The sequence below is a fragment of the Pteropus alecto genome, unplaced genomic scaffold, assembly GCF_000325575.1.
Source record: "Pteropus alecto unplaced genomic scaffold, ASM32557v1 scaffold3, whole genome shotgun sequence".
Taxonomy (NCBI): Eukaryota; Metazoa; Chordata; class Mammalia; order Chiroptera; family Pteropodidae; genus Pteropus; species Pteropus alecto.
Window position 1 is genome coordinate 46,953,508 of NW_006442484.1, and position 25,090 is coordinate 46,978,597.

The window sequence follows — 25,090 nt, forward strand, 5'->3', positions numbered from 1 at the left end:
CACCGGTTCAACCGCGCCGCCGCTGGGTATGTGTCCGCGTTGCATGCTGGGAGGTGTAGTCTCTGTGGGACCGACTCTCGGTGGTCGGGAAATGAGACTTTCGTGGACGTCTGTTCCCATTGTAGGTGAGGGTTGTTGGCTGCTTGTTGCGTCACCTCGGTTCCTGGCACGTGGAGAAAGGTTTACGTTCTGTGTTTTTTGAGCCTTATACACTGTGTGCAGCATACAAATGGTGTGATTCAGCGTACACATGGGGATGGTTCTCGTTGTTTCAGTGAAAGTAACGAGAATGGAAAAGTTGGAATGTACCATGGTTTCTCCCGGAATTAGTGTAGGTTCTGTTTCGGGCCTCCCTGAGGGCACACTTTCGAAGTACAGAATAGTGCACCGACCGTGAGCCTGGATTTTGTTGTTTTCGGAGATTAACAACTGGAAGGAGTGCTGTGGATATTTTCTAGTACTGGGAGAGGTTTGGTTTTAGTTCCAAGTGTTTGACGCCCTGACTTTTCCATAACAACGGATTTTACTGAGCACATATTTAGAGTTTAAACTTGGCCCTACAGCCCGCCTTGATCCTCCAGATTTCACTACCAATTAGAAACAGTAGAGAAATCTATGATCTCGTCTTTTCCAAAGGTTGGGACGAGGGCGGGGGGAGAACGACCAAAAGTGCTCCTTTTGCTATGCACTGTTTCTCTTATAACAAACTCTCTAGGTCTACTTAATTAGCCAGTCCGTGATGTGTGTGTGACAGAGAGGAAGAGAGATACCTAACCTGAACTTGTCAAGCTTTAATAATATTTTTGGATATCACTGAGAAAATAAAAATTGGATTTTCTATCAGTTAAAATTTTAAAAATTGCCTATACTTTAATTCCCCCCCCCCACCCCCACCCGAGTCTTACTTTGAAGTTCTTTGTGAAGATTTGCTGGACTGTACAAGAAACCATTCTGGATTTTTTGGGGGTTGTTCCTTTGTCATGTATTTGGAATAGATGATCTATATTCTGTGTTGCTACTCAGAGCTATTTTTGTATAATTTTTAAAAATTTAATAGTGCCTATCATAGGGCAGTGAAAACCTAGAGACTTAATTATCTTATAAAATTATATTGGATCATTAATAAGAAACATACCCATAGTTGAGACTGATCTGGAGACTGTAGAATTTTGGGGAGATGAATACAGTTTTTCACTCAAGCTTTAGAGAAATAGCCAAGATCTGAAAAGATAAAATTGGCTTGTCTCAGTGAGGTAGGGGTAAAAATGTAGTTTTCAAGAATGTAAAAGCTATAACTTATGAATATTTGTTATATGCACTGCCTCTGTTGGAGGCCCGGCATGTGGGGATTGTCTTTCATAGTCTTCCAAGCCTCTCATTAGCTTCGCAATAGCCCAAGATAAGCATAGTTCAAGTAAACGCATGTCTTTGCTATGTAATTAAAGACTTTAATTCAAATCCCTTATCTGCCACTTCAATAGTATTGCTGCCAATAAATCTTTTCTATATATAAATTTTGGAGCCAACACCAACCACATTACATAGCAATTAGACTATTCACATGTTATCCCATGTTAATAATCATCTTGTATTTTACATATTAGAGATAGAGAAAAGCAGCTGAGCCATGATATCCAAAAGGTAAGTTCATTAGGAAATATTGACTGGTGAATTAATTCAATCTGTGTAACACATAAGAGCCCAGTTTTGAGAGGATACTAGTGTTTTGCTTTTTTGGTTTTATTTTCCCATTAAACAAACCAACCAACTTGATTTGGGCAGTAGAATTTGAACTTCCTGGCCCAAGTTACAGCTGTGAGCAGATGTTAGGAAGTGACTAGTGGGAGGTGATATAGTTCCTAGTCACCTGTTATAGATAAAAAGAGACTTTAATAAATCATTTGAATGCTAAATATCAAGTGACTAACTTTGTGTATTTATATATTCTTCTCCCTTGCTGAGGAGTTTGCCAAAGCAGTGTTCTTCAGGATGGGACTGAAGGTAATTGCATCATGAAAGCATTTACCTTCCACTGGAATACCGAGAAAGGGAGAAACAGCACTTAGTTCAAAGGGATTGAGTGGAGCAGTAGACCACTCAAGATCCCCAGAGAAAGCAGCTGAGGAAGACTACTATCACCCTACTCTGAGGCTTCTTCCAACCCAGTCTTTGTCTGCAGCCCTTTCTGATCTTCATCACAAGGAGGTACATGGTTTCAGGGATGCTAGCTAGTGCTGCTCAATAATTAGGGAATAGATGTCTTTTTTTTTGCCTGCCTAATTGACATTTACCTCTTAGAAATATAATTATCCAAAAGGCTCAATATTTTAAAATCCTTGTTTTTAAAATCCATATGTGTTGGATAAGTTGCTATTAAATCAAGGTAAGATGACAGAACGTGGAATTGGGAAATTGCCTTTTATGTCTTTAATCTGTCTCTTTGTTTCTCAGAGTTGTATTTGCATCATGAAAGTATTTACCTTCAAATGGCTTCTTTAAAATGTATGAGAAATAGGACGATCTGCTCTCCCTCAAAGGCATGAGTTGAGGTTCCTCTCTTTGTGTCGGTATCTGTCTGTGAAGGTGGCTACTGAGGGGGCAGGAAGGAGGCCATTCTATGTCTCCTACTTATTTTATGTGCTGCTGCTCCCTAGGCCTGGCTTGAAAAAGCAGGACATTCAGCTTAGACAGATGGAGGGCAGGGTCATTTTCAAAATGAAATGAGTGCACAAATCACACTGTGAAATTGGCATGACCATCACTGCTGCTGTGATAGGCTGACTTTTATTTAGTCTCGGATAGGCATTTGGGGAATAGATTTTTTTTGGAGGCGGGGGGCTTGGGGAGATGGTGAAAGAAGGCCCTTTAATGATAGAAATTCTGGAAAGCAATAAATGGGGTAGAATATTACAAAATGTCATAACAGAATCTTGAAAAGCTGGAGCTTATATCAAAAAGTAAGTATCGTACCATTCCTAGAAATAAGGAATCATTTAGTGGTTGCCATAAAATGATATAGTGCCTTATTGAGAGGAATTAGGCTTTGGGAAAATGGTGTTAGACTCAGGTGGATTTGCTGTGTAAGAGGAGGCATGTTTACCATGTAGAAGAATTCCATTCAAGCAAAATGTATAAAGCTAAAAATATGATGTTTGGTTCTTAACATGCTTATGTTTCTGCCTGCCCAAAATGTGAGATGGTCAAACTCATGTGTAATTCTAGTTGGCATTCTCTTTTAAAACTAATTGGAAATTACTGTTTCTTATTCTTGTAAAAATAACCACTTATTTTTGGTAAACATTGTCTAAATATTTCAACCACAGCTGTGGTAAAACATCTTCCTTGATAAAGGAAGACCTTCTGCAAAATTACTTTCCAAGCTGTTATTTCTGTCTCTTGTTCATTCCAGGCCATTTTCTGCAGGACGGCCCAATTGAGAGGCTGTTTTTTTGCTGCTTCTGAGTTCAACTTGATTTTTTTTGGTCCCTGTGTGGCCATTGATGATGATAGAACTGACCCTCTTTCCACTACCTCTCACTGTCCCCTCTCCAAACCTCCCCCTTCCCCTGGAAAAAGGGGAGAAAAGAATAAATTAGTGCCAAATTTGTAATGTGGTTCATTGATAGGAGTATCTGTTCAGTCTTTTGACCTTTCGAAAAGACTGTATACTGAATCAACACAAGAATATTTATGCTTAGATGGCAAGAAATTTAACTTCATCGAGAGCTTGATCTTTTTTCTCTGGTAGTTCTAGCTCTATTAATATTTTATATAGTAATATATTTTCTTCTTGATATATCCTGCTTTTGATGAAATATTTTCTATTTCAAGGTTTATGGTGTTATTATCCAAACTAATTTATTAGGCAGAACACAATAACATTATGGTTTATGAAAAGGAATTAGCAGAGAAGACACAGTTGTGGGTGTTGCCATTTTTTATTTATTCCCCGCAGTGTGTGGTGTTGAGTACACTGATAGGGCTGTTGCCTAAATCTCCTCATTGGAATGTTTTTCACTGCTCTCATTTCCACGAGGTAAAAAATGATTTAAAGTATTACTTCTTTTTTTCTAGAGTGGTACCTTTCATAGTCAGATTATCCTGTGTATGCTTGTTTTTGTTTCTGTAATACCGTCATGAAAATAATAAATTGGATGGGAAAGGTCTTTGAAGTCTGTAGTCAGAAAATGATATTCCTGAAAGAAGGATGTCATTAGTCTCCGAACACATTTTCTGGCTTGCAAAGCCTCCAAACTGTTTTTTCATCAGAGAGTGACTCGTGAAGTCTTTGATGATAGGCCATTCAATTGTCTGAAAAGTACTGTACTGTTTTTTAAGGCTTTCTCATAAATGGAGAGTTATAGAATACACTCCCAGGCCCTGTGCTGATGAACTGAGGGACCAATTCAGAAACCAGGCCTGTCTTTCAAGCTTCCTGCTCCTACACTCTCCACATCCAGCGAATCAAGTTCTGACAATTCTGCCGCTGAAATATTTCAACTCCGTATGTTTCTCTCCAATATCTACTACTATACTCTGGTTTCTGCCATCACCATCTTTCTCCTGGATCTGCACCAGTATTTTTAAATGGCTTCCCCTCATCTCTTCCTGGGACAGTTCCAGAGACTTCAAGGTACTTTATTTCCTCCTTTGTTTTACTCCGGGGACTTCATTAAGCCTTTAAATGCACTTCACCATTTCTCCCAGGAGATCACAAGATCTTTGTACAAAATAGAACTTCCAGGGTATTCTCTTCCTAAGTCAGAGTTTCTGTCTCAGATATGTAGGATGTCATTCACCCTAATGACTCTTGCTACCCAAATGTATCGGAATGTCTTGAGACTGAACTTTCAAATGGTTTGGAGAGGAATGGTTACCATAAATGGTATTAGAATTTGAGGGTGATACTGAAACTTTATTTGATTTAGTCACTTTCTTCTAGTGAAGAATCTAATAATATTTTTATTATTTTTTAATTTTATTTTTTAAGTGAGGCAACCCTTGGTTGACTTCACAGATTGCAAGGACCTTGTCAGCTTACAATCCCTTATTTTTTTTATTTGCTTTTTATTTTTCACGCCTACAGCACCTGGTCTTCCTAGGTGGTATCCCATCCAAGTACTAACCAGGCCATACCTAATAACATTTTTAAATAAGCATATCAGTGGTTTTCTTCTGGATCTCTATGGAGGGTTTCTTTGCCTTTTCTGTTTCTTTTAACCTTTAGAGATGGATTTGTCCTTCTCTGGCCTTAGAAAATGTAACTCTGCAGACTTTGCATTCTATCTGTAAAGGACCTAGAAACACAAACAAAAAAACAAATAAAAAATTGATCAAGACATGAAAATGTCCTATGGCATAACGTATTTGAGAGTAGCTAGATGAGGAAAAATTTTCTCGGAAGTCAAATCTCTCCTCTGTCATCACCAAAACGTAGCCATGGAAAAGGTTCTTAACCTCCCTGAATTGCAGTTGCCTTATTAGTAAAACAGGAACCACACTAATTCTTTGTTCAAGACAATACAAAGCATCTGGTCTATAGTAGGTACTTAATAGATTTTAAGTAGTAGTATTATATAAATGGAGCTATTGAGATTCCTTGGGACAAAATTACTGAGTTAAACATCTGCCATCCAGGTGTAGATGTTCTTTGACACTTTAGATATTGTATTCCTGAGTACCTGATAAACTCCAGAATGTGCAGGGGCAATTATCTGGCATAAATTAGTGTCTTCATTAAACCTGCTTTTCCAAGAAACAAAAGCACCAACTTAAATATTGTATTTTGTTCATTCAGAAATTATTGGGTGCTTACTCTACCCAAAGCACTGTGCATTGTGGAGAATCCAGAACCTTCAAGAAACTTACAGTCCAGGGGAGATATTACAAATACATTTAAAAAAATCATAACCCAGACAATATGTGCAGTGCCTTGAGTAATACAGTCTGACATAGAGGTTCAGAGTTTAAATGCCCTCATCTGGCTAGAGCAGTGGTTTGCAACCCTATCAGATATCTTGCTCCTGCCTTTCATAACAAATATTTTTCAAGGCCCTCTTTACAATTTTGAAATGAAATTTATATATGACATCCTACACACTTTATTTATTCATTTGTTTGTGTGTTTATTTGTTTGTTTGTTTTTGGCATTTCAAACACTTTTTTGATGACAACAGATAATAATTTTATACAAATTACAGGCTAGAATATAATGAATACAAAATCCATCCAGATGATGGTTAAAAAAGCATCGCTTAACAAAAGTAAATATTAATCAAATGGCTAAAGAACTCAAGTTCCCCATTTTGATAATTACATACAACTTTCAACAAAGCACATCTAAAGCATATCCCAATCAGGGCACTATTCAAAACCACAACATATTCAAAGACTCTAGCGATTGAAAGATTGTAACACTTTTTATCATTGATGTCATCTCAACAGGTTCACTATGCAAAACCCAAATGAGAATGTTTCAACGTTCTTTGCAACTGTAAGGTGTTGTGCAGATGTTAGCTGTTTCCTTTCCTTTTTAAATCTCAGGTGCATGGATTGACTAATCATAATCCTTGATCATTGACACATTCTCCATTATTGGTCCATGCATGTTCTTCTTCTAGTCTTCTGTTTGTTCTTCTAGTTATTTTTAATGATATAATAATCACTAGTGACACCACTACCCAGCATAAAAGATAGGATTTTTTTGACTACATCTGCCTCTGACTCTAAACATACCGATGCCTCCCAAATTGTATTCTTATCTCCCTTATCTAGGTAACCATCACCCTGAATCCCATTTTGTCATTGTCTTGCTTCCCTTTTTATATAGCTTCATTGAATCTATATGAGTTTCTTAGACATATTAATTTTAGTTGTTTTAACCTTATGAAAAGGGTTTACATAGGATATACTTTTTTCATGTACTCTTACAATTCTCAGATTCATCTGTATTGTTGCCATGCCGCAGTGCGATTCATTGGTTTCAACAACTCTATTATATAACATTGTGTGAACATTCCATGGCTTACTCATTTAATCTCCTGTTGATGGGCATTTGGGGTTGTTTCTAGATACTTAATATTTTTAAAAGTGCTGCTGTGGACATTTTTGCACATGCTTCTTGGTGTACAGGTCCACCTAGAAGTGGAATTGTTGTGTCATTAGTTAAATGTTTAACTTGAGTACATAAAACCAAACTGTTTTCCACAATAGTTGCTCTAATTTACATTCCCTTCAACCGTGTATAAGAGATTCTGTAAATCCACATTATCTCTATACTTTGTATTGTTGGAATTCACGTTTCTTGGCCATGTATAGTTTCTCTTTTGTGAAAAGCCTGATATTTTGATTATTTTTCTATTAGATTGTTAGTGTTTTCCTTATTAATTTTTAGGAGCTCTTTATGTACTCATAATACTAATCCTTTATCAGTTATTGCATGTATCTTTTCCAGTTTGTAAGTTTTTACTTTCTTTAAGATAAAGTATTTAAGTTTAATGTAGTCAAATTTATCTTTTGCTTTTATAGTCAAAGCTGCTTATGTTTTGTTTTAAAAAGCATTTTCTTATTTCATGGCCAGATTATATTAACATATATTTTTTAAAATTTTGTTCTGCATTTAAAATTTTAATTTATCTAGAGTTAATTTTTATATATGATGTAAAGTAGAGATTCAATCAAATTTTTTTTCCAAATGGATAACCATTTTTCCTCAGCTCCATTTGTTAAACAATCTCTCAGTCCACCTTGATTGGACATGCCTCCTCTGTAATATACAGAGTTCCATATATGCATAAGGCTGTTTCTGGGCTCTCCATTCTAATCCATTGCAGTTTATCAAGTTTTGGACCAATACAGCATTATCTTAATTTCCATATAAATCCAAATGTAGTAGGGCAAGTACCCCATCTGTACTTTCCTTTTCCAGATGTGAAGTGTCATAGCTATTCTTGGCACTTTATGTTCCCATTCATACCTAATTTTTAAAAATCAACATAATGCCTCTACTGTAATATAAAGAAGAAATAAAAGGAAAATGCTTTATAGTAAAATAGTATGTAGTTTACTATGTGTGTGTGCTAGATCATGACAACACCAGAAAAACATCCCCACAAATATTCAGAATGCTCCCTTAGAGTAGTACAGCCCCCACTGAGAGCTGACAGGATAGAGAAGTGGGGTTATACCATAGAGGAGCCTTAACAGACGGGTAGGATTTAAGCCAGCAGATCTAAGAAAGAGAAAGGTAGAATTTCAGTACAAAGGTTAAAAAAAAGCACAAGGTATGTTTATAGAAAGTTCATTCTGACAAAGTTGGAAGTAAGTTGGAAAGATTTTTTCTGAATGTTTGTTTGGAGGGTGCTGGCACAGGCCAAGGTTAGTTAATACTGAGATCACGACCCCTGGCTGGTATAGTCCAACACAGAGCCGACCCATCTACTTTCCTTTGTCATATCATCTAGAGATTAAATTAAGTTCTGAGAACATAAACCAGTAAACCAAAGCAATAAATCTAGCTTTGATAAAAATGAAACAGGTTCCCACATTTCACTTTAAGCTGTAACTTTATTAACTACATTTACCTTGTATTTTATTAAGCACATTTGTAATAACCTTTTTTTTTTAATTGAAAAAAATTTCCTATTGTTTCACTTTGCTTCTATGGATGGCTCAGATCTTTTAGAAAATAAAATTTGGACATTTTAAGAATACGATTGTTATTGCCTGATAAAGCCAGGTAGTAGGAGAGTGGGGAAAAGGCCCCAACTTGATTATATGATGACTAAGCTGGCCTGGTGAGAATTTCAGTCTTTGTTAGGTAGGGGTCCCCAGGCTGCATTTCATCCTGTTAACCCTGTAGGTAGAGAGTTGAGGGGGAAGCTATTCACTTGCCTTTTTAGTAATTAATTCCTCTGTAAATTTAAAGATAAGAATAGCAATTTTTTTTCTTAGAAAAGCAGTATGACAGTAGTGTTAGAAACTCCTTAAGGTCTCATAGCTAGTGTTGATTTTGAAAGAGTATATTTAGAATATGTCTTTCATAGTCTGAAAAATGATCTAACTGATACAAGTTTGTGAAGGGTCTTGAGCCTGATTCTAAATACAGTACCTCTGAAAAATGTACAGTATTATTTTACCCAGACATTCACTGTATCCAAATCATGCTCTTTTATGACATTTAAAATGTATTTTACTGCTAACATATTTCACTATTCGCCACTCTAGGTTTGCCAGCTTTTGCAAATAAAACTACAGGACATCTAGTAAGGAGAAGTATATTTGGGACATATAGTTAAAAGTTTTTGTTTATCTGAAATTCAGATTTAACTGGACATTCCACCTCAATATTTCATACTCAATTTTTTTCATTTTCCAGTGACTTTTTCATTTCTTGTACATATTACTTCCTGTTGAATAATCCCTCTGTAGGTCTCATAGGTATACAGATATGGAATACACTCATTTTCCTTACTCTCTCCCAAATGCCATTTCCACCAGGTACTGACTGAGTAGGAGTAACATTGGGGAAGTGTGTGTGTGTGTGTGTGTGTGTGTGTGTGTGTGTGAATAATTGTGTTAGAGAAGCATTAAAAACATATCCCAGGTGCAATGTGTAGCTGTACATGAAAAAGAACTTCAGTTTATTTGGGTGCCTGTATATACAACTTATTTTGATATATTGAACTAATTAAAATGACCTACATTCATTAATAATGATCTTCATTATTTTTAAAACTATAGCTTATTTCTTCAAATGAATTAAATTCAGCTCCATTTAATATAAGGCTGGTGTCCATGTTAAAATAAACAACTTTTATACTGAAAAGACTAGCTGTTCTTGTTCTGAAAAGTCCATCTGTCATATCCTGGGAATTTCTCATTCCTTTTCTCTTCTCTTTGAGCTGTAGATTTTCTGCTCTCTTGCTGGGCCATCCCTTACCATTACCTCTTCTCATCTCCCCTAGCTTATTCCCTTTCTCAGACCCCCTCTTCCTCCAGCACTGCTCCTGGAATCTCAAAAATTCTCACTTTATAAAACTTCTTGTCACATCCAGCCCATGGTCCTAAGAACCATCTTGCTACAACTGAAGTGGCTTATCAAAATATTTTGGTAAACAAGAGTCAGGTCTCCACCAGGTGAATTCTGCTACTAGCTCCTAAAACAATGTTTTCCTCCCTTCTGCTGTTACTAAAGGGGAGAGAGATGGGGGTCAAAAGTGCCAGCTGAACCAGGATGAAGAATGGAGGGACCTTCCATGGTCCTTTGGATTAATTTTGAGCTACTGTGGAAAGAGGAGTGAAAATCAGAAGTCGATGGAGCTGCCTAAGAGAGATTTCACTGGGCCTAGATGGAAATTCCCGAGCCAGGTGATAAGGCAAAGCTCTGAGGGGATGGAGGAAGCTTTCCCTTTCATCCCCTATCTTCCTTCCGGTATCTGGAGCACAAGAAATCTTGCTGGCACTTGGGGCAGGTAATGGCATCCTTCTGATGGGCAGTATCCTCTTCTGGGTTGTAGGCAGCTAGAGGAGGAACCACTACTAAAGAAGGATGGGGTACTGCTGTTAACAGGCTGGTCCTCAGACCCCCATGAAGCTGCCTTTTGAGTTCCCCAGGAATAGCTAGGGGACACTATGACAAGTGACAAAAGAGGTCAAGGAAGAAGTCACACCTAGTTATTGGGTCTATGGAGGAGGCTTTAATTAACTAGACCTCAAAAGATTTCTCAGTAGGCAGCTTCACTGTGACAAGTAACATCTGTCATATAAAAAGTTCATCCATATATGATTTTTCAGTATTGTTATTACTAGTTAATAAAATGCAAAGACAGTGACTTCCTGCCAAGGAAATAATTACATTGCGTCTAGTAGATTATGATAGATTCTCTCCCTCTGTTTTTAACAGTTAGGTTAGTAATGTTGGTGGCTTACAAATGAAAACACTTGGAAGAGTGTGAGGATCAGACTAGCCCACTGAGACAGTGACCATGGACCATGTTAGTTCATTCTACCTTCATGGAATCTAGGGCTACAAACTTTTTGTGACTCACAGAGAAATGGCTTTAAAAACTCACCTCCCAAATAAGAAAAACAAACAAAACTTCCACCAGTATAGAAAAAGAAAAATGGTAACCGAGATGTACCTCCGAGGTTTGTAGAAGCAGAGAGTCTGTCTTATCTCTCCTGGGAGCCACATTCATTATAGCTCGTCAGAGTGACTAACCCTCTCACTTAGAGCCTTAGGGAGGTGTGTGGAGGAAAGGCTGTCAGCTCCGGGTGGCCATATGAGAAGCAGATTCGTTTAGTGGATGGACAGTTTTAAAACCTGCCACATATGTTAGTTATTTTTATGGCAATTAAATTGTTGGGGGATCTGTGAGGTGAATGCACAATAAAACCTTTCACAATAAACCATGTGGAAAATCATCTAATCCTACCCTTGGAGGTCAAAAGCCATAGTAACTTGTTGCTTTATTCCATGAAGAAAAATTAAGACTCTTTAGACAGCTTGCTATTCCCTTTTTTCTTTATAGACGGGTGCTCCAGATTTGGAGTGGAAGGTAGATTGTGTGAAATGGCAGTAGTGGGGCTAGGGGAGGCCTCCCATGCCAAGTTGAATCTAGGGAGTGCTTCGGCAGTGACTTTCAAAACAATATTTTTATGCCACCCTTTTGCCACTCTCAGGAAGTAGACATTCTTCCCAAGGGATATAGATTTTTTTAAAAAAGGAAAATATGGCAAGGACAGTGTTCTATCTGCCCGAATCTAAACACCTTCACAGTATGGTTCATTTCGTTGAAGATTGGTTTCTGATCAGACGATGTGCAGATAAAACTGAATGATGTATCAGATTTTGGTTTCTCAGAGACAGATGTGATCCCAGGGACCCGAACTGTACCATTCTCAGAATGGACCTCCAAGATCTTGGTAGTGGCCTGTTTGCTGGGCTGGATATTAGGGAGCATTTGACATAAAACTGAGGTTCAGAGAGATGTGTGGAGTGTGTGTGTGACTTTTTCATTCAAAAAACCAGGACAATAATCAAGATCACTTGAATTGAAACCCCAGGTCTTCCCCCACGGTGATTTGGGGCCAGCCATTTACCCTCTCTGGACCTTTTGCTTCTCCTATAAAATCAGGGCGATGAGTGATTTAATATGGTTTCCGTCTTGGTCCTAACATTCCTGTGTTCTTTACACTGTACTGTGTCTTCGATTTCATTCATTCATTCAGTTCATAGTAAGGAGCAGTTGTTTGGAAGCAGCTGCCTTGTAGGGATCATATTTCTCAGCCCGTTCCCCCGGTCTTCTCACCCCTTTTATCTAGCTGGGTACAGTTCTTACCAATAGAATGTGATTGAAAGAGGTGCATGTCACTTCCAGGTAGAAGTGATTAGGCAGCAGGTGTGTCATTTCTTTCTTTCCCATCCGCTGACTTGTTTAGGACTCTAAAGCCCTAGGGCCTATTAGAACCATCAGATGGAAGGAACCTGAGTCCCTGAATCACCTTGTAGAACAACTGCACTGGAATATTACATGTACAAGAAACAAACTTCTGGTACATAGACGAGAAAAAAATTTTGTTGTTTTTGTTGTTGAAACATTACCCTGAGTAATGCAGTCAAGCAATAGGCATTTAAATACTTACTATATGTGTGGTATTAGGTTGAGTAGTAGAGATTCATCAGTGAATAACACACAGTTCCTGTCCTCGAAGAGTTCAAGTTGGTAGGAGAAGACATATAGATATATCTATAGTTGCAGTACAGTGTGATAAGTACCAAATAAACATGGGATGCTATGAGAGAACATAGCCTTGGGCATTTCGGGAAATATTCCCAGCAGAGGTAGCATTTAAGTCAAGATCTGAAGCAAAGCCTATTAGATGGTCTTATGAACTGAATGACTGTATGTTTGTATCCCCCCTCCCCCCCAAAATTCATAAGTTGAAGCCTTAACCCACATATGATGGTATTTGGAGATGGGGCCTTTGAAGGTAGTTCGAGGAGGTCATGAAGGTGGGGCCCTCGTGAGGAGATTAGTGTCCTTATAAAATGAGAAAGAATTTCTCTCTACTTTGTGAGGACAGCGAGAAGGCAGCCATCTGCAAGCCAAGAACAGAGTCCTCATCAGACCTTGACATGATGGCACCCTGATCTGGAGACTTCCAGCCTCCATAACTATGAGAAATAAATTTCAGTTGTTTGAGCTACCCAGTCTATGGTACTATGTTATGACAGCTCTTGATGACTGAGACAGATGGGTATTTCTTTCCAAAATACCAGCCTTTGCAGAGGACCAGAAATCAGAACATGAGCTATTCAAGGAGCTTGGTGGCTGCCAATGAGGATGGAGAGTTAGGGGGAGGTTGGATCTGCAAGAAGAGCCTCAGATTATCCTAAGGCCTTTGAATAAAGTTTCTGGGAAGATGGCATCTGTCAGGCACATGCCTTGGGATAATGGAATGAACAGAGCGGGAGCTGGGAAGCATGGTCTAAAGGTTAAGCAGGCTGAGAGAAGGGGCTGGCCTAGAAATGGTACTTGTGGTATCCGTAGCTTCTTTAATGAAGAAGCTATCCAAATGATGTCAGCTTGCGGATCAGTTGGATTTGACACGATTTAGCAGCAAAGAGAAAAGATAAGCAGCTCCAGAAAATACAGTTTACTTACCAATAACATTAAGCAGACATGGGCTTCAACTCTCAAAGTCTTGGAAATGGAGTACCGTATGGCCCTTAAGGTTGACGGTGAAAGCAAGTGCCTCAGGGCCCCAGCAGGGCTATTGAATTCATCACTCCAGAGAGAAAAGTCATTATTTGCATCATGATTTCCGACTTGGCAAATAACCAGAGGGAATAAATCAGAAATCTCCCAATCCATTTTCCAATGAGCATCATCTGGTGGACTTTTTTATTATCTTTATTCTAGGCTTTTTCTAGGCTCAAATCTTCACAAAAGAGGGAAGAAAAACAACAGAGCCTCCTTTCTCTCAAGCCTTGTCTAATCCTTTCATAATTCAAGATCACAGAGCTGCTGTAAAAACCCAGCCTCACTGCTGTGCTTATTCCCTGTGTGCTTGGCAGAGCAAGCAATTCCATTTACCAGCACTCCAGCAAGCGTGTGGTGATAAATAAAGCTGCCACCCTCTGCTTGCCCAGTGTTTAAAATGACACATTGGACAAGTGGGTCTCTATTGCCTCCACTTTTTTGCAGAAAAGGGCTAAAAATGGTCTGCAAATGCAGTAAATCTTAATTTCTAATATAAACTCCAAACAGAAAAAAAAATCGTAGGCCAGTTTAGACTGGAGTGAATTTAATAGTCAGACGGTGAGAATTCAAATACTAAAGAGAGAAAGCAGTCTGAAACCCTGTAGCTGCCTGGATGTGTGAGATTTTCCTTTTTTCTGCTTGAAGCAAGCTTGCTTTCTCTCCATGCAACTTTATTGGAAACTAAAAACACAAATTCAGATAGAACAAAATCAACATGAAAACAGCTTAAGTTTCTAACTGCAGAGTCTCAGAATTTAAAAATGACCTCTTGTTTTGATTGTTCATACTAATAGTAGTTAGCTTTTATTGAAGTTACTGTGCGACAAGTCCATGCAAATTTCTTTCCTACATATCTCACTGAACTTCTGAGTCTGAATTTTCTTTTCAAATCTTCCAATCTGGAATCACAGGCAGTCTTTTCTATTTACAACCAGTAACAGGACAATTGACTTTGAGTTACCTATTGAGTACTGAAGCCTGAATGGATGATCTCTAAGATAAATGAGTCAACATGAAACCATCTTGTTGATCTACAATAATAGGTTCCTTTGCCTGGCAGTCAAAGTCCTCAGTCTTGCTCAAACCTACTTATGAATGTTATTTCCAGCCCCTCTGCTTCATCCTCTCTGTGTTCCAACCTCATTACACATTGTTCTCTTTCCCCACTCTTTCTCCACACCCCGTGCTTACCTACTTCTGTACATTTGCTCTAGGTCAGTCTTCTACTCAGATTGCCTTTTTCCCCATCCTCATCTTATATTCTCTACCTAATCGTCAAGTCCAACTCAAATTTTATAGGTGCCATGAAGCCTTCCTCTCCAAGTTGAAAGTTACCTTTATTCTCCTGACCATCTGATCCTCTTTATTAAGTTCAGAAATTGTCTTTGCAAGGATATTCATAGAAGCATGGTTATAGTAGCAAAAAAGTGGGAAGCAGTATATGTGACCATCAGTAGGGTGTCAGTTAAATAATTGTATTCTCGTATATTGTAGAGAACAATACAGCTAATGACTGTGATGATATAGATCTATATATTTTCTGATTTAGAAAGTTGCCCACTATAGATTGATGTTAAAAAACAGGTATGATCCTATACTTAAATATAAAAGTAATTTAAATACCACATGCTTCAATCTTCAATGGCTTGTCCCTCTCCTCCCTTTCTACCTCCCCAAGCCAGACCCTATGCCCTGACCTTATAAGTGGTCTGAGGTGGTTTCTGAAAGCCCCAAATGGTGTGGAGGGAGGTTCATGTATGCCCACAGCTGCATTCACTATGCCACATTTGCTCTTGGAGGTGCTCTAAGAAGTTTCATTGCTCTACCTTCCGATGGAGTCCTTCGTGGGGAAGGACGTTGATTCATTCAAAGCCATCAGTCTGTGAGCTGGCACTGAGTCTCACTGGGCACCCCAAGTCTTCCTGACCCTTTTTCTTCCTTCATTCACCATATGCGATGGGTCTTCCACACACCAACCCTTCAGATCCCTGTCCTGAAAAGACTCTCAGATTGTCCAGGCTCCCATTCCAAGTCCTGCTTGGAAATTTCTTTGTAGCTATAGGATCTTAGTACTGTGCCAACTGCCGTAGGTTAGGCAGTGTGGACAGAGTGCCACGTGAGAAGATCTTGGTTCAGTTTCTAGCTCTGTCACTTACTAGCTTACCATCCTAGGCAAGTCATTTTCCCTGAGGCTCAGTTTCTACATGTAAAATGAGACTGACCAATATTACTTATCATATAGCTTTGTTGTGAAGGATAAAGGAGATGTGAATATCAATGTTATTCCTACACGATAAAAACATTATTAAACACATACTTAACCCTAACACTACATCTCTAGCCACCGATGAGATCTCTGCCAGTTCAAATGACTTCTGAGAATTTTTAAGCTCTAGTTATTAAAAAAAAAAAAAAAACCTCAGGATGAGAATGACACCTACTTGACTTTGCAGGATTTAACCTTCACCTGATCCCCTGACCTTAGCAGTGACCTTGACTCAGGATATTTCTCACCATATTAGTAAATCCAGCAGGACTTGGTAGGAACTTTCAGCCCATCCTCAAGTTCTCATCTAGCCCTCGAGATGGAATCTGGGAACCCACTACCTCACATGTCAAACAGGAGCCCTTTGCTGAAATACAAAAATGTGGATTCCTAGGAAACCGAGGATTTGAGCAGACATAACACACCCAGGAATGTTGAGGGATATTAAAGAAGTGCCCCCATTTTCTCTTCTTTATTACTGAGCCCTTCTTGAAAGAATTGTCGGTTCTGCTCCGGAGACTATGATCTCTTTTGGGTGTGTGGATTGTTGTGTGTTTCTCCTGTGGAATTGTTTCTTCTGTGGTGTCAGTTAAGTTATGAAGTGTTAACAGGCTCCTAGAAGAGCCAGCACATCAAGTAGAAGGTGTTAAGTTTTGATCCCTGGCTGTGCTTCATATTTATTTAATTTTTGTCTTCTCTTCCCACCTCCCTACTCTCACTCGGGCCCCTCACTCCAGTTACTCTTTTTGTATATGTTTCAGGGCTGCAGACAACTACCATTTGTGCCCTTTATAGCTTTGGAGGGAGCCTTTTCTTTCAATGCATAAAGAGGTTGGGTATTGATGGGAAAACCTATCATGTTCAAATATTTGGCACTCTTTTCATCTGAATGTGGACACAAACTGGGAGAATCCTTATTGCTATGACTTCAAAACAACCCGTGTTTATGTTCTCATGTGCACAGTTTTCATTTTAACCCAAGTGTACCCCAGTGCTTCAGAAGCTTGCTCTGGATCAGATGAAGGATGATTTTCCTGCTGGTCATTATTTTGATAAACCCAAACCCTCCAATGGCAACTCTGTTGATGGATGATCATTTTCTCTCACATTTTCTTTCTTACCTTTGATTTAAAAATAACGCATATCTATTGTAAAAAAAATTACGACATAGAGATACACAAAGTAGAATATAAAAGTTACACATTAACTTGTCATCTTGAGATAACTGCTGTTAACAATTCGTATATTTTTCACCTAAGATCAAATAGAATTAGGATGATCACATTTATGTTCTTTTGCAAAATACTTTTTTTCATTTAATATATTACAGCCATGTTACTATGCCTGGTCAATCATTCTCACTCTTCAACACAATTCTTCCCAGCCACAGATCACTGAGAGCTCCTGTGTGCACCAGCTCCTCTGTGCAGACCTCATCTGGCTCTTGGGTTGAAAGCAATGGCCCAAATCCTGGGACTGAGTATAGGCTCATTGGAGCCACTATCCCAGTTCTGAACATGACTACCTACTCAACAGAAAGAATAATGTCAGCATAAAAATGTGAAATATTTCCATGTGAGAAGAACCCAAGGAAACTACTTAGGACCCTAGCTGAGAAACTTAAGCATCAGATCTATGCACGTCTTTCTTCAAGTGTCCACTGCTTGGAATGCCATTTTCTCTTATTTATTTAAACTTTATTTTTAAAGCAATTTTAGCTTCACAAAACTGAGCAAATATGAGCAGAAAGTATAGAGTTCCCATATCCCATCCCCTCTCCACTCAGCCTCCCCCACCAATAATGTCTCTCACCAGAATGGTATATTTGTTGTAGTCAGTGAACCAACATTGACATATTATTATCAACCAAAGCCAATAGTTTACATTAGAATTCACACTTGGTGTTGTCCCTTCTTTGAGTTTTGACAAATGTATAATGACATGCATCCACCATTATAGTATCATAGAGAATAGTTTCATTGTCTTAAAGAGTCTCTGTATTTTGCCTTTTCATTCCTCCCTCCCCCTGAACCCCTGGCAACCACTGATCTTTTTGCTGTCTCCATAGTTTTGCCTTTTCTAGAATGTCATATAGTTAGAATTATACAGTATGTATTCTTCTCATGTTGGCTTTTTTCACTTAGTAATATGCATTTAAGTTTCCTCCACGTCTTTTTATGGTTCAATAGCTTGTTTCTTTTTAGCACTGCTGTCTGGATGTACCACAGTTTATTTATATATTCATCTCCTGAAGGACATCATGGTCACTTCAGAGTTTTGGCAAAATATGAGTAAAGCTTCCTTAAACATCTTTGTGCAGACTTTTGTCTGGTCATAAGTTTCCAACTCTTTGAGGTAAATACCAAGGAGCATGATTGCTGGAATGTTTAGTTTTGGAAGAAACTGCCAACCTGTCTTCTAAAGCATCTGTACCATTTTGCATTCCCACCAGCAATGTATGAGAGTTCTTGTTGCTCCACATTTTAAAAGTAGTGGTAAAAAAAAAAATAAAAGTAGTGGTAACCTTTTTCTCCCTCCTTCTCTCTCTCCCTCTCTCTCTCTCTCTCTCTCTCTCTCTATCTCTCTCTCTCCCCCTCCCTCCCCCCTCCACCCTTATTAAAGATAAAGCCTTTCCTACTTCGAATTACCTGAAAATAAGTGTTTGAATATGAATCTAAAGAGGCTAGCTCCTCTCTATTCTTAAGCAGACATGCAGTAACTTCTGAGAGCCACACAGTTTCCCATTAGCCCCTCTGTTTCAGCAGTATGCTTGGCACCCTATAGGTGTTTAGTAGATATTTGCTGGTTGTATGGCTTTTGATGACCTGCCTGCCTCTGCTTTTGAGTACCATAAGGGGTCTGTTTGGAGAGATTCAGACTAACACATAAGCATATGCACACCTGTGCACATGCATATACACACAAAAAGCCACAGGCACTCTTCTGCACCAGCTTGGGACCATATTGCCTAAGCTTTTGAACCCCAGACTCAGAGTACCTCAAATGTTGGCCTTGGTCTATAAGTGATACTAAATGAGGAATATTTTTGGTGATATTTTGGTCAGTGATCAGGCCCAGTATTATCTTTGGGTTTTAGACAATGAAAAAGTCACTGTTCCTATTGCAGCAGCCCACATAAACAAGTTCCCCACCTGCATCTACAGACATTCACATCTAAAGAAGAAAGGAGTGAAGGGTGATGACGGCTGCGTTCACTATTTGTCTCCTTTGGTTTCTTTTTTCCTTCCATTATTGTTCTTCCAAGAGGGTTCTTGGAAGCGAGGAGACCTAACATTTATTGAGTCCCCTGGAGGTAAACTTATTCCCCCATTTCTTGTACTCCCACTGTGCTGATTGTGTACTGTGTACCTGGCACATCATAGGTGGCAACAATGTTTATTGAATGAATAATGCACCATTGGTATGATGTAGAAGTCTAGAGTTTGCTAGTAAAGAACCACAGAGCATTCGGGGTTTATTGTTTGGAGGTACTATTGCAATTGCTTTGCAATAGCAGAAATCACAACAGGTTTGCTCTCATGAGCTCAAGTCAATGGTCAAATGTGGAGCCAATACTCCCTAACTCCTCCACCTCCTGCTTATTGTCAAAAACACACCACACATTGTAGCAATCATATTGCCAAAGCTTTACAGCGTCCATAAATTGAAAGCTACTGCCTCTGACAGTTATAGGCCTGTGTCAACACCAGAGCATGTTGACTCTTCTGGAATGTGTTTGTGAATGCACCATGCCAGCCTTGGAAGCCGTTGACATCAGAGGTAGTAAGTTAATTAGATGTTGCCCCACAGCATTGTGGGTCTTGCTGTCCGGAAGGATTTTAATTTTTTTAATTCCTCTCTGATTTGGTCCCAGGGCAGGAGCTGTCTTGGCTACCATGTTTGGCAGACAAGAAAGCTACTTTAGAGGAGAAGTCCACATGGCTGAGCAAGTGACGATGTCTGTGAACCACTTCCCTTTCTTCCCTTTCAGCAGATTGCAGTAGGAATGGCTGGAGACAGTGGGAAATGATGGTGGCTGTGAATTGTGTTGCGAAGGAGAAACTGTGGACAACCTGCATGTTTTCATTGGGCTCTGTCTGACTATGCCAGCGGAGCCATCTGGGCATGATGCAGCTGAGACCTATGATGTGGCTCCATTCTAGTGCCAGTGCAAGCTGTGGGCTCCCTGTGCCACCGTGCATGTGTAGGCACATATGTGTGTACATGCGTGGAAGACGCACGTGTACACGTGTAATGGAGTTCCTCGGAGGACACCAAGGCTCTTTGGGGGTCTTCTTGCTGCCTTAGTTTTCCTCTGTGCTCTAACATCATTGTCCCCCAGCTGACAGGAGCCAGGCAGAGTGACCGAGAGAAGTAGGCATTCTGGGAAGAAGGAAAGAAAGCCAAAGAGGTCAGGAAGAGCCGCACAGAACTGTTCACTGCCAACTAGCTTTCCTGCTGCTGTCACTTCTCACTGAATTCCATGTACAGAGCACTGAGCAAAATCCAGAAAGAGACAGACAGAAACCCCTCTCTGCTTCAGGTAGTTTATATTATAGTGATGGATTAAATATACACATGCACATCCACCCAAAGCCACATATGTATATGCACAGAAACAAGGCCAACATAAAATAAATAATAGCACGTGGATGGTGACTGAGTGCTTCAGGAGTTCAGAAGAAGGCAAGAAACATGGCTGTGCGTTGAGGTGTTTAGAAAAGTTTTCATAGGCAGGAGAAATTTGACTGAGATTAAGATAAGTACGGCTCAGAGAAGATGTTCCAGGCCAAGGAACAGCAGAAACAGAGGCAAAGAAATGGGAATGAAGAGGTATGTGCAAGTGATGGGGTGGAAAGATCGATGGTGTGTTCCTCAAGGGCTGAGAGGTTTTTTTTGTCCATTGAGGTAAATAGAGGCTAGAAACTGGAAGAGCTTGCAGAGGGTTAAGGTGGGATTCAGGGTGGGATGAGTACCCCTGGCAGGTTATATGCAGAGTGATTGAAGAGGGGGCTGCTTTTAAACTGGTGTCCTAATTAAGAAATAAATGTGATATTCCAAGCATAAGATACTAAGAGCTCAACTATGTTAGAGCTCAGAAAGCAGAGTCCATGTGAGAGGCAGTGAGGGTTTAGGAAGCAGGCTCACCAATATAAGTTGCAGAAACCTTGTACCCTTTCCTCTCTGAGACAGGAAGTTCCTTCTGAGTCAGACCTCTCCTTGTCTTGCTGCTGCCACTCTAGCCATGGAGGTTTCACTGCCAATTTTTGTGTGACATTTTATGTTTTATCACCATCCCCAAGTAAACCCCACAGAAATGATTGCTGCTTTACTTTAAGCTGATTTATGAAATCAGTCATTCATTTGCCCATTCATTCATTCATTCATTCTTCAACAGTTACTAAGCATGTGCTTTGTGCTTGGCCCTCTACTAGGCCCTGGGGATTTGCTGATAAACCTCACACCTGCCTTCAAGGAGCTTACAATTTAGTAGGGGTCAAACAAATAAACATTTGTGTGAGAAAGCCCTGTGCAACCACAAAGGCATAGTGAGTGCACAAAGAAGAATGTCAGCTCCATTCTAAGGTGTGAGGCCAAGATCATCTTAAGAGAGGAAGTGAAAACTGAGTTTTTACTTCAAAGGGGTCACCAAGTGGAAAAGAGAATCAAAGAGAGGATGTTCCAGCAGAGAGCTAAATATGCAAAAACCTTGCGGGAGAAACAGCTGATGTGGGCTTTGAAACTGGATTCTAAAAGCAGTTCAACCACTGGTGTGGTGTGGTGGGGTAAAATGGGTTGGGGATATTAGAAGTCACTGGATCACAGTGGCCTGATTCACTGTGTATGTGATTTAAAACAATATAGTTACATAAAATCAAGACTTAGGAGGCAGAATGCAAAAATATAAAACAAAAGACTTCAAAGAGATTTCAGTGTTTATGCAGACTATTTTACAGTATTCCTGTCTTTGTCAGTTCAGACTGCCATAACCAAATAGCGTAGACTGGGTAACTTAAAACAAATTTATTTCTCACAATTCTGGAGGCTAGAAGTCCCAGATCAAATTCTGGCAGAACTGATTTCTGATGAGGGCTCTCTTTCTGGCTTGCAGATGACACAGCCTTCTTACTGTGTCCCTACATGACACAGAAAGAGTTCTGGTCTCTTTTCCTCATTTATAAGGACACTAATCCTATCGTATTAAGGTTCTACCCTTATGCTCTCACTTAACCGCTGTTAGCTCTTTATAGGCTCTTTCTCTAAACACAGTCACACAGGGGATTAGGATGTCAACATATGCATTTTGGGGGACACAATTCAGTCCATAGACTGAATCCAGGCAGTAGGAGAAGATAGTTCTTTTATCCACCTCTTCAATGCAAACAGCAGGCACTAATACTGCTCCAAGAAACTTCATGTGAAAGTCATGAAGAAAGGAGAAACTTGCAAGAAGGCTGGAGAAGTAAGCCAAAGACTAATATTAAGGGGCCCCACGAGCATGTTAAGTCTTTTCCGAACGCAGCAGAAACCCCCGAGAGGGAGAGACATGATCAGATTTGGGTTTCAAGAGATCCCTCTGGCTGCAGTGGGGGAGAGTATTGAAGGGAGCAGCCTGGAGGCAAGGAGACGGGTTAGGAGGCTCTGGGCCTGGGCAGGTGACAAGCTTGAGGCCTGAAGGGCTGTGTCAAGATGAGAAATGTTCAGTAGATAAAGTGAAAGAAATTGGTGCTGATTTGATTTGGGGGAAAGAGGAGGGAAAATGGAGGCATCTGAGCACCTCCTAGGTTTTTGGCTTAGATGAAAGCTATTCTCTATTCAGTTTTCAAAGAAGGAGAAACAACTAGAGGACTCCCCTCTCACGGTCATTCTGACTTGCCAGCAATAATTGGGCCCCACCCTGTCCTTTTCTTCCTTAACTCTTCCACCATTTCTCACAATAAAATCAGTTATTGGCAAGTTATAGCATACGCGGGAGTAAATAGAAAGGGTTCAAGGTTGTGAACACCTGTTGCTTTTGGCCACTGGCCACTTGATTGTTATCTAACTCTCTCCTGGTAGAGTCTTGATGTCCCCTTTGGGAACAAGCCCTCTCCTGTGCTCTATGAGATCTAGATGGGTTTGTCAATTAGATTGAGCCAATCTGATTGGCTTTGTTTGGGTCACTTGATCCAAGCACAGTGAATCAGATTCATCAGGAATCTTGAACAGCTTGGTACTGGGACAAAAAATGTTCTGAAGAGATTAACATGTACTCATGCCCTGTTATTTTAATCCCAAGATCTTACTTTCCTGCCCCTTCTGAGGCCAATCTATTTACCCTTTCTTTGATTTTGTGAGCTACCCTGTATCCTTTCAGCAAATTATGTTTTTAAAACTTAATATTCTTGGTATCTGTTGCTTGCAACTAAAGAACCCTAACTGACGCCCAGAGGGTAGCAGGAGAGCCCCTATATCCTACAACTGTCTCTGTTCAGCCTGCTGTGGGCTATAGAAGCAGACCTAAGACCAGCCTCCTGCTGCCCCGTTATGGCCATCGCATGCTCAACACAGGCCCCTGTGTCCATCTGTGGCAGGGAGTTAGGTATGCACACTGCTCATCTAAACCATTTTGCCACTAATGCAGTCTTAGCTGACAACTCTTATGAGAGTTGCATCAGCTGTCTTGCCCAGCTGTCGGACCGTAAGGAGGAGAAAGTCATAAACCAGTAGACAGTGGCAGACCACCCACAGCCCTCTCCCAACAAGGGCATGGACAGGACAATAGAGAAAGTGAAAATGGAGGACCACAAAGAGAGGGAACGACAGATGGAGGTAGCTCCAGGTAAGCTTTGCCAGTGCAATATTAGCTGTCTCCACTTTTTTTTTAAGGTACTATTTTTCAGGTTCTGCTGCCAGAACTTTCTGAAATGCCAGGCTTGAGTGCCAGGGCAAGCTGGAAAGCCAGCCAGCCTGGGCTGCAAGTGCCAGAAGATCACAAACACAGCCACTTACAGCAGCTCGTCTGATATCTCAGTGCGTTTTCATTTTTGCCAAATTGATGCAGCCATCGAGGTAATCTTCCAGGCCTCATGGCCCAGGTGGCATGCCCAGAGAAGCCAAGAACCCTGAAACTGGCCTCTGACAATGGTTTGGGGGCTCTAACGAATGGCCCTCCTTGTCACATTCAGGCAGTTCTGCAGCCAACTGGAAACTTCAGCTCTCAGTGTCTCCTGCAGCCAGGAGTTATTGCAGAACATCTGTTGGTCGTTGGATCAGGACTCACTTCTGTCTTTCCCCATAATCCTTTGAGTTTCCTTTAAACAAAGAGGCCTCTTACTTCCTTCCCCATCCCATCCCACCTCCACAAGTCAGCTATCAAAGAGCATGCCTACCCAGATGTTTGTGTCTTTTATTTCTACAAAGAAATATCAAAGGCAGCAATAACAATAACATGAAAATTGTCCTGAGCAGGTGCCCCTACTCTCCATCCTTTTATACATGCCTGGTCTAAAATATCAGATAACTGACAGCCTTCAGTGTGAATTTACTTTATCATTTATCGAGCACCCACTGTGTTCCAAACATTGTGCTAGTTCCCATTGGGAAAGCCCTCAAGGAACGTGGTGGTTTTTCTAGCTGGGGACAAAGACAAGGTCATAAATAACTGATCTCAAGGTCTAAAACTCAGCTCAGATTCAGCTTAAAACACAAATTGTGGTGGGGAAGGGCTGATTCTAAGTTCCCTGTGCTCTATAGTAACACATTCTGTGCCATCAGGGTGTTGCTGTGCCACTCTTTGGCACTTACCTCCTTGAATGGTCAGCTCTCCTTGTAGTTTGCAGGTACCTCTCTGTTTACAACGGGGGTCAGGGAGAGACTCACCTTTGATCTCATGTCTCAAAAAGTGCATGGTGATTGATGGACTGGTTGGCTCAGGAAAACTCAAGGGTTTTAAGGGGTCACTTTAGGACTCTTAATGGGTTTCAAAGTTCAAGGCATGGCTCAGTCAACTGTCACATCATTTAACATGTGGGCTTACCCAACCCCTACTGTGTTAGACAGCACGGCTTAAGCATGT

General features: G+C 40.1%; 1 long non-coding RNA gene across 1 annotated transcript in view; it reads left to right on the plus strand.

Moving 5' to 3' along the window:
* The first annotated feature begins 55 nt into the window (after positions 1–55).
* The window catches only part of LOC112470353, a 59,520-nt gene continuing 34,485 nt past the window's right edge, over positions 56–25,090 (plus strand). The window contains exon 1 of the long non-coding RNA XR_003042952.1: positions 56–125. This is a non-coding gene — a long non-coding RNA (uncharacterized LOC112470353). The remainder of the gene's footprint in view (positions 126–25,090) is intronic.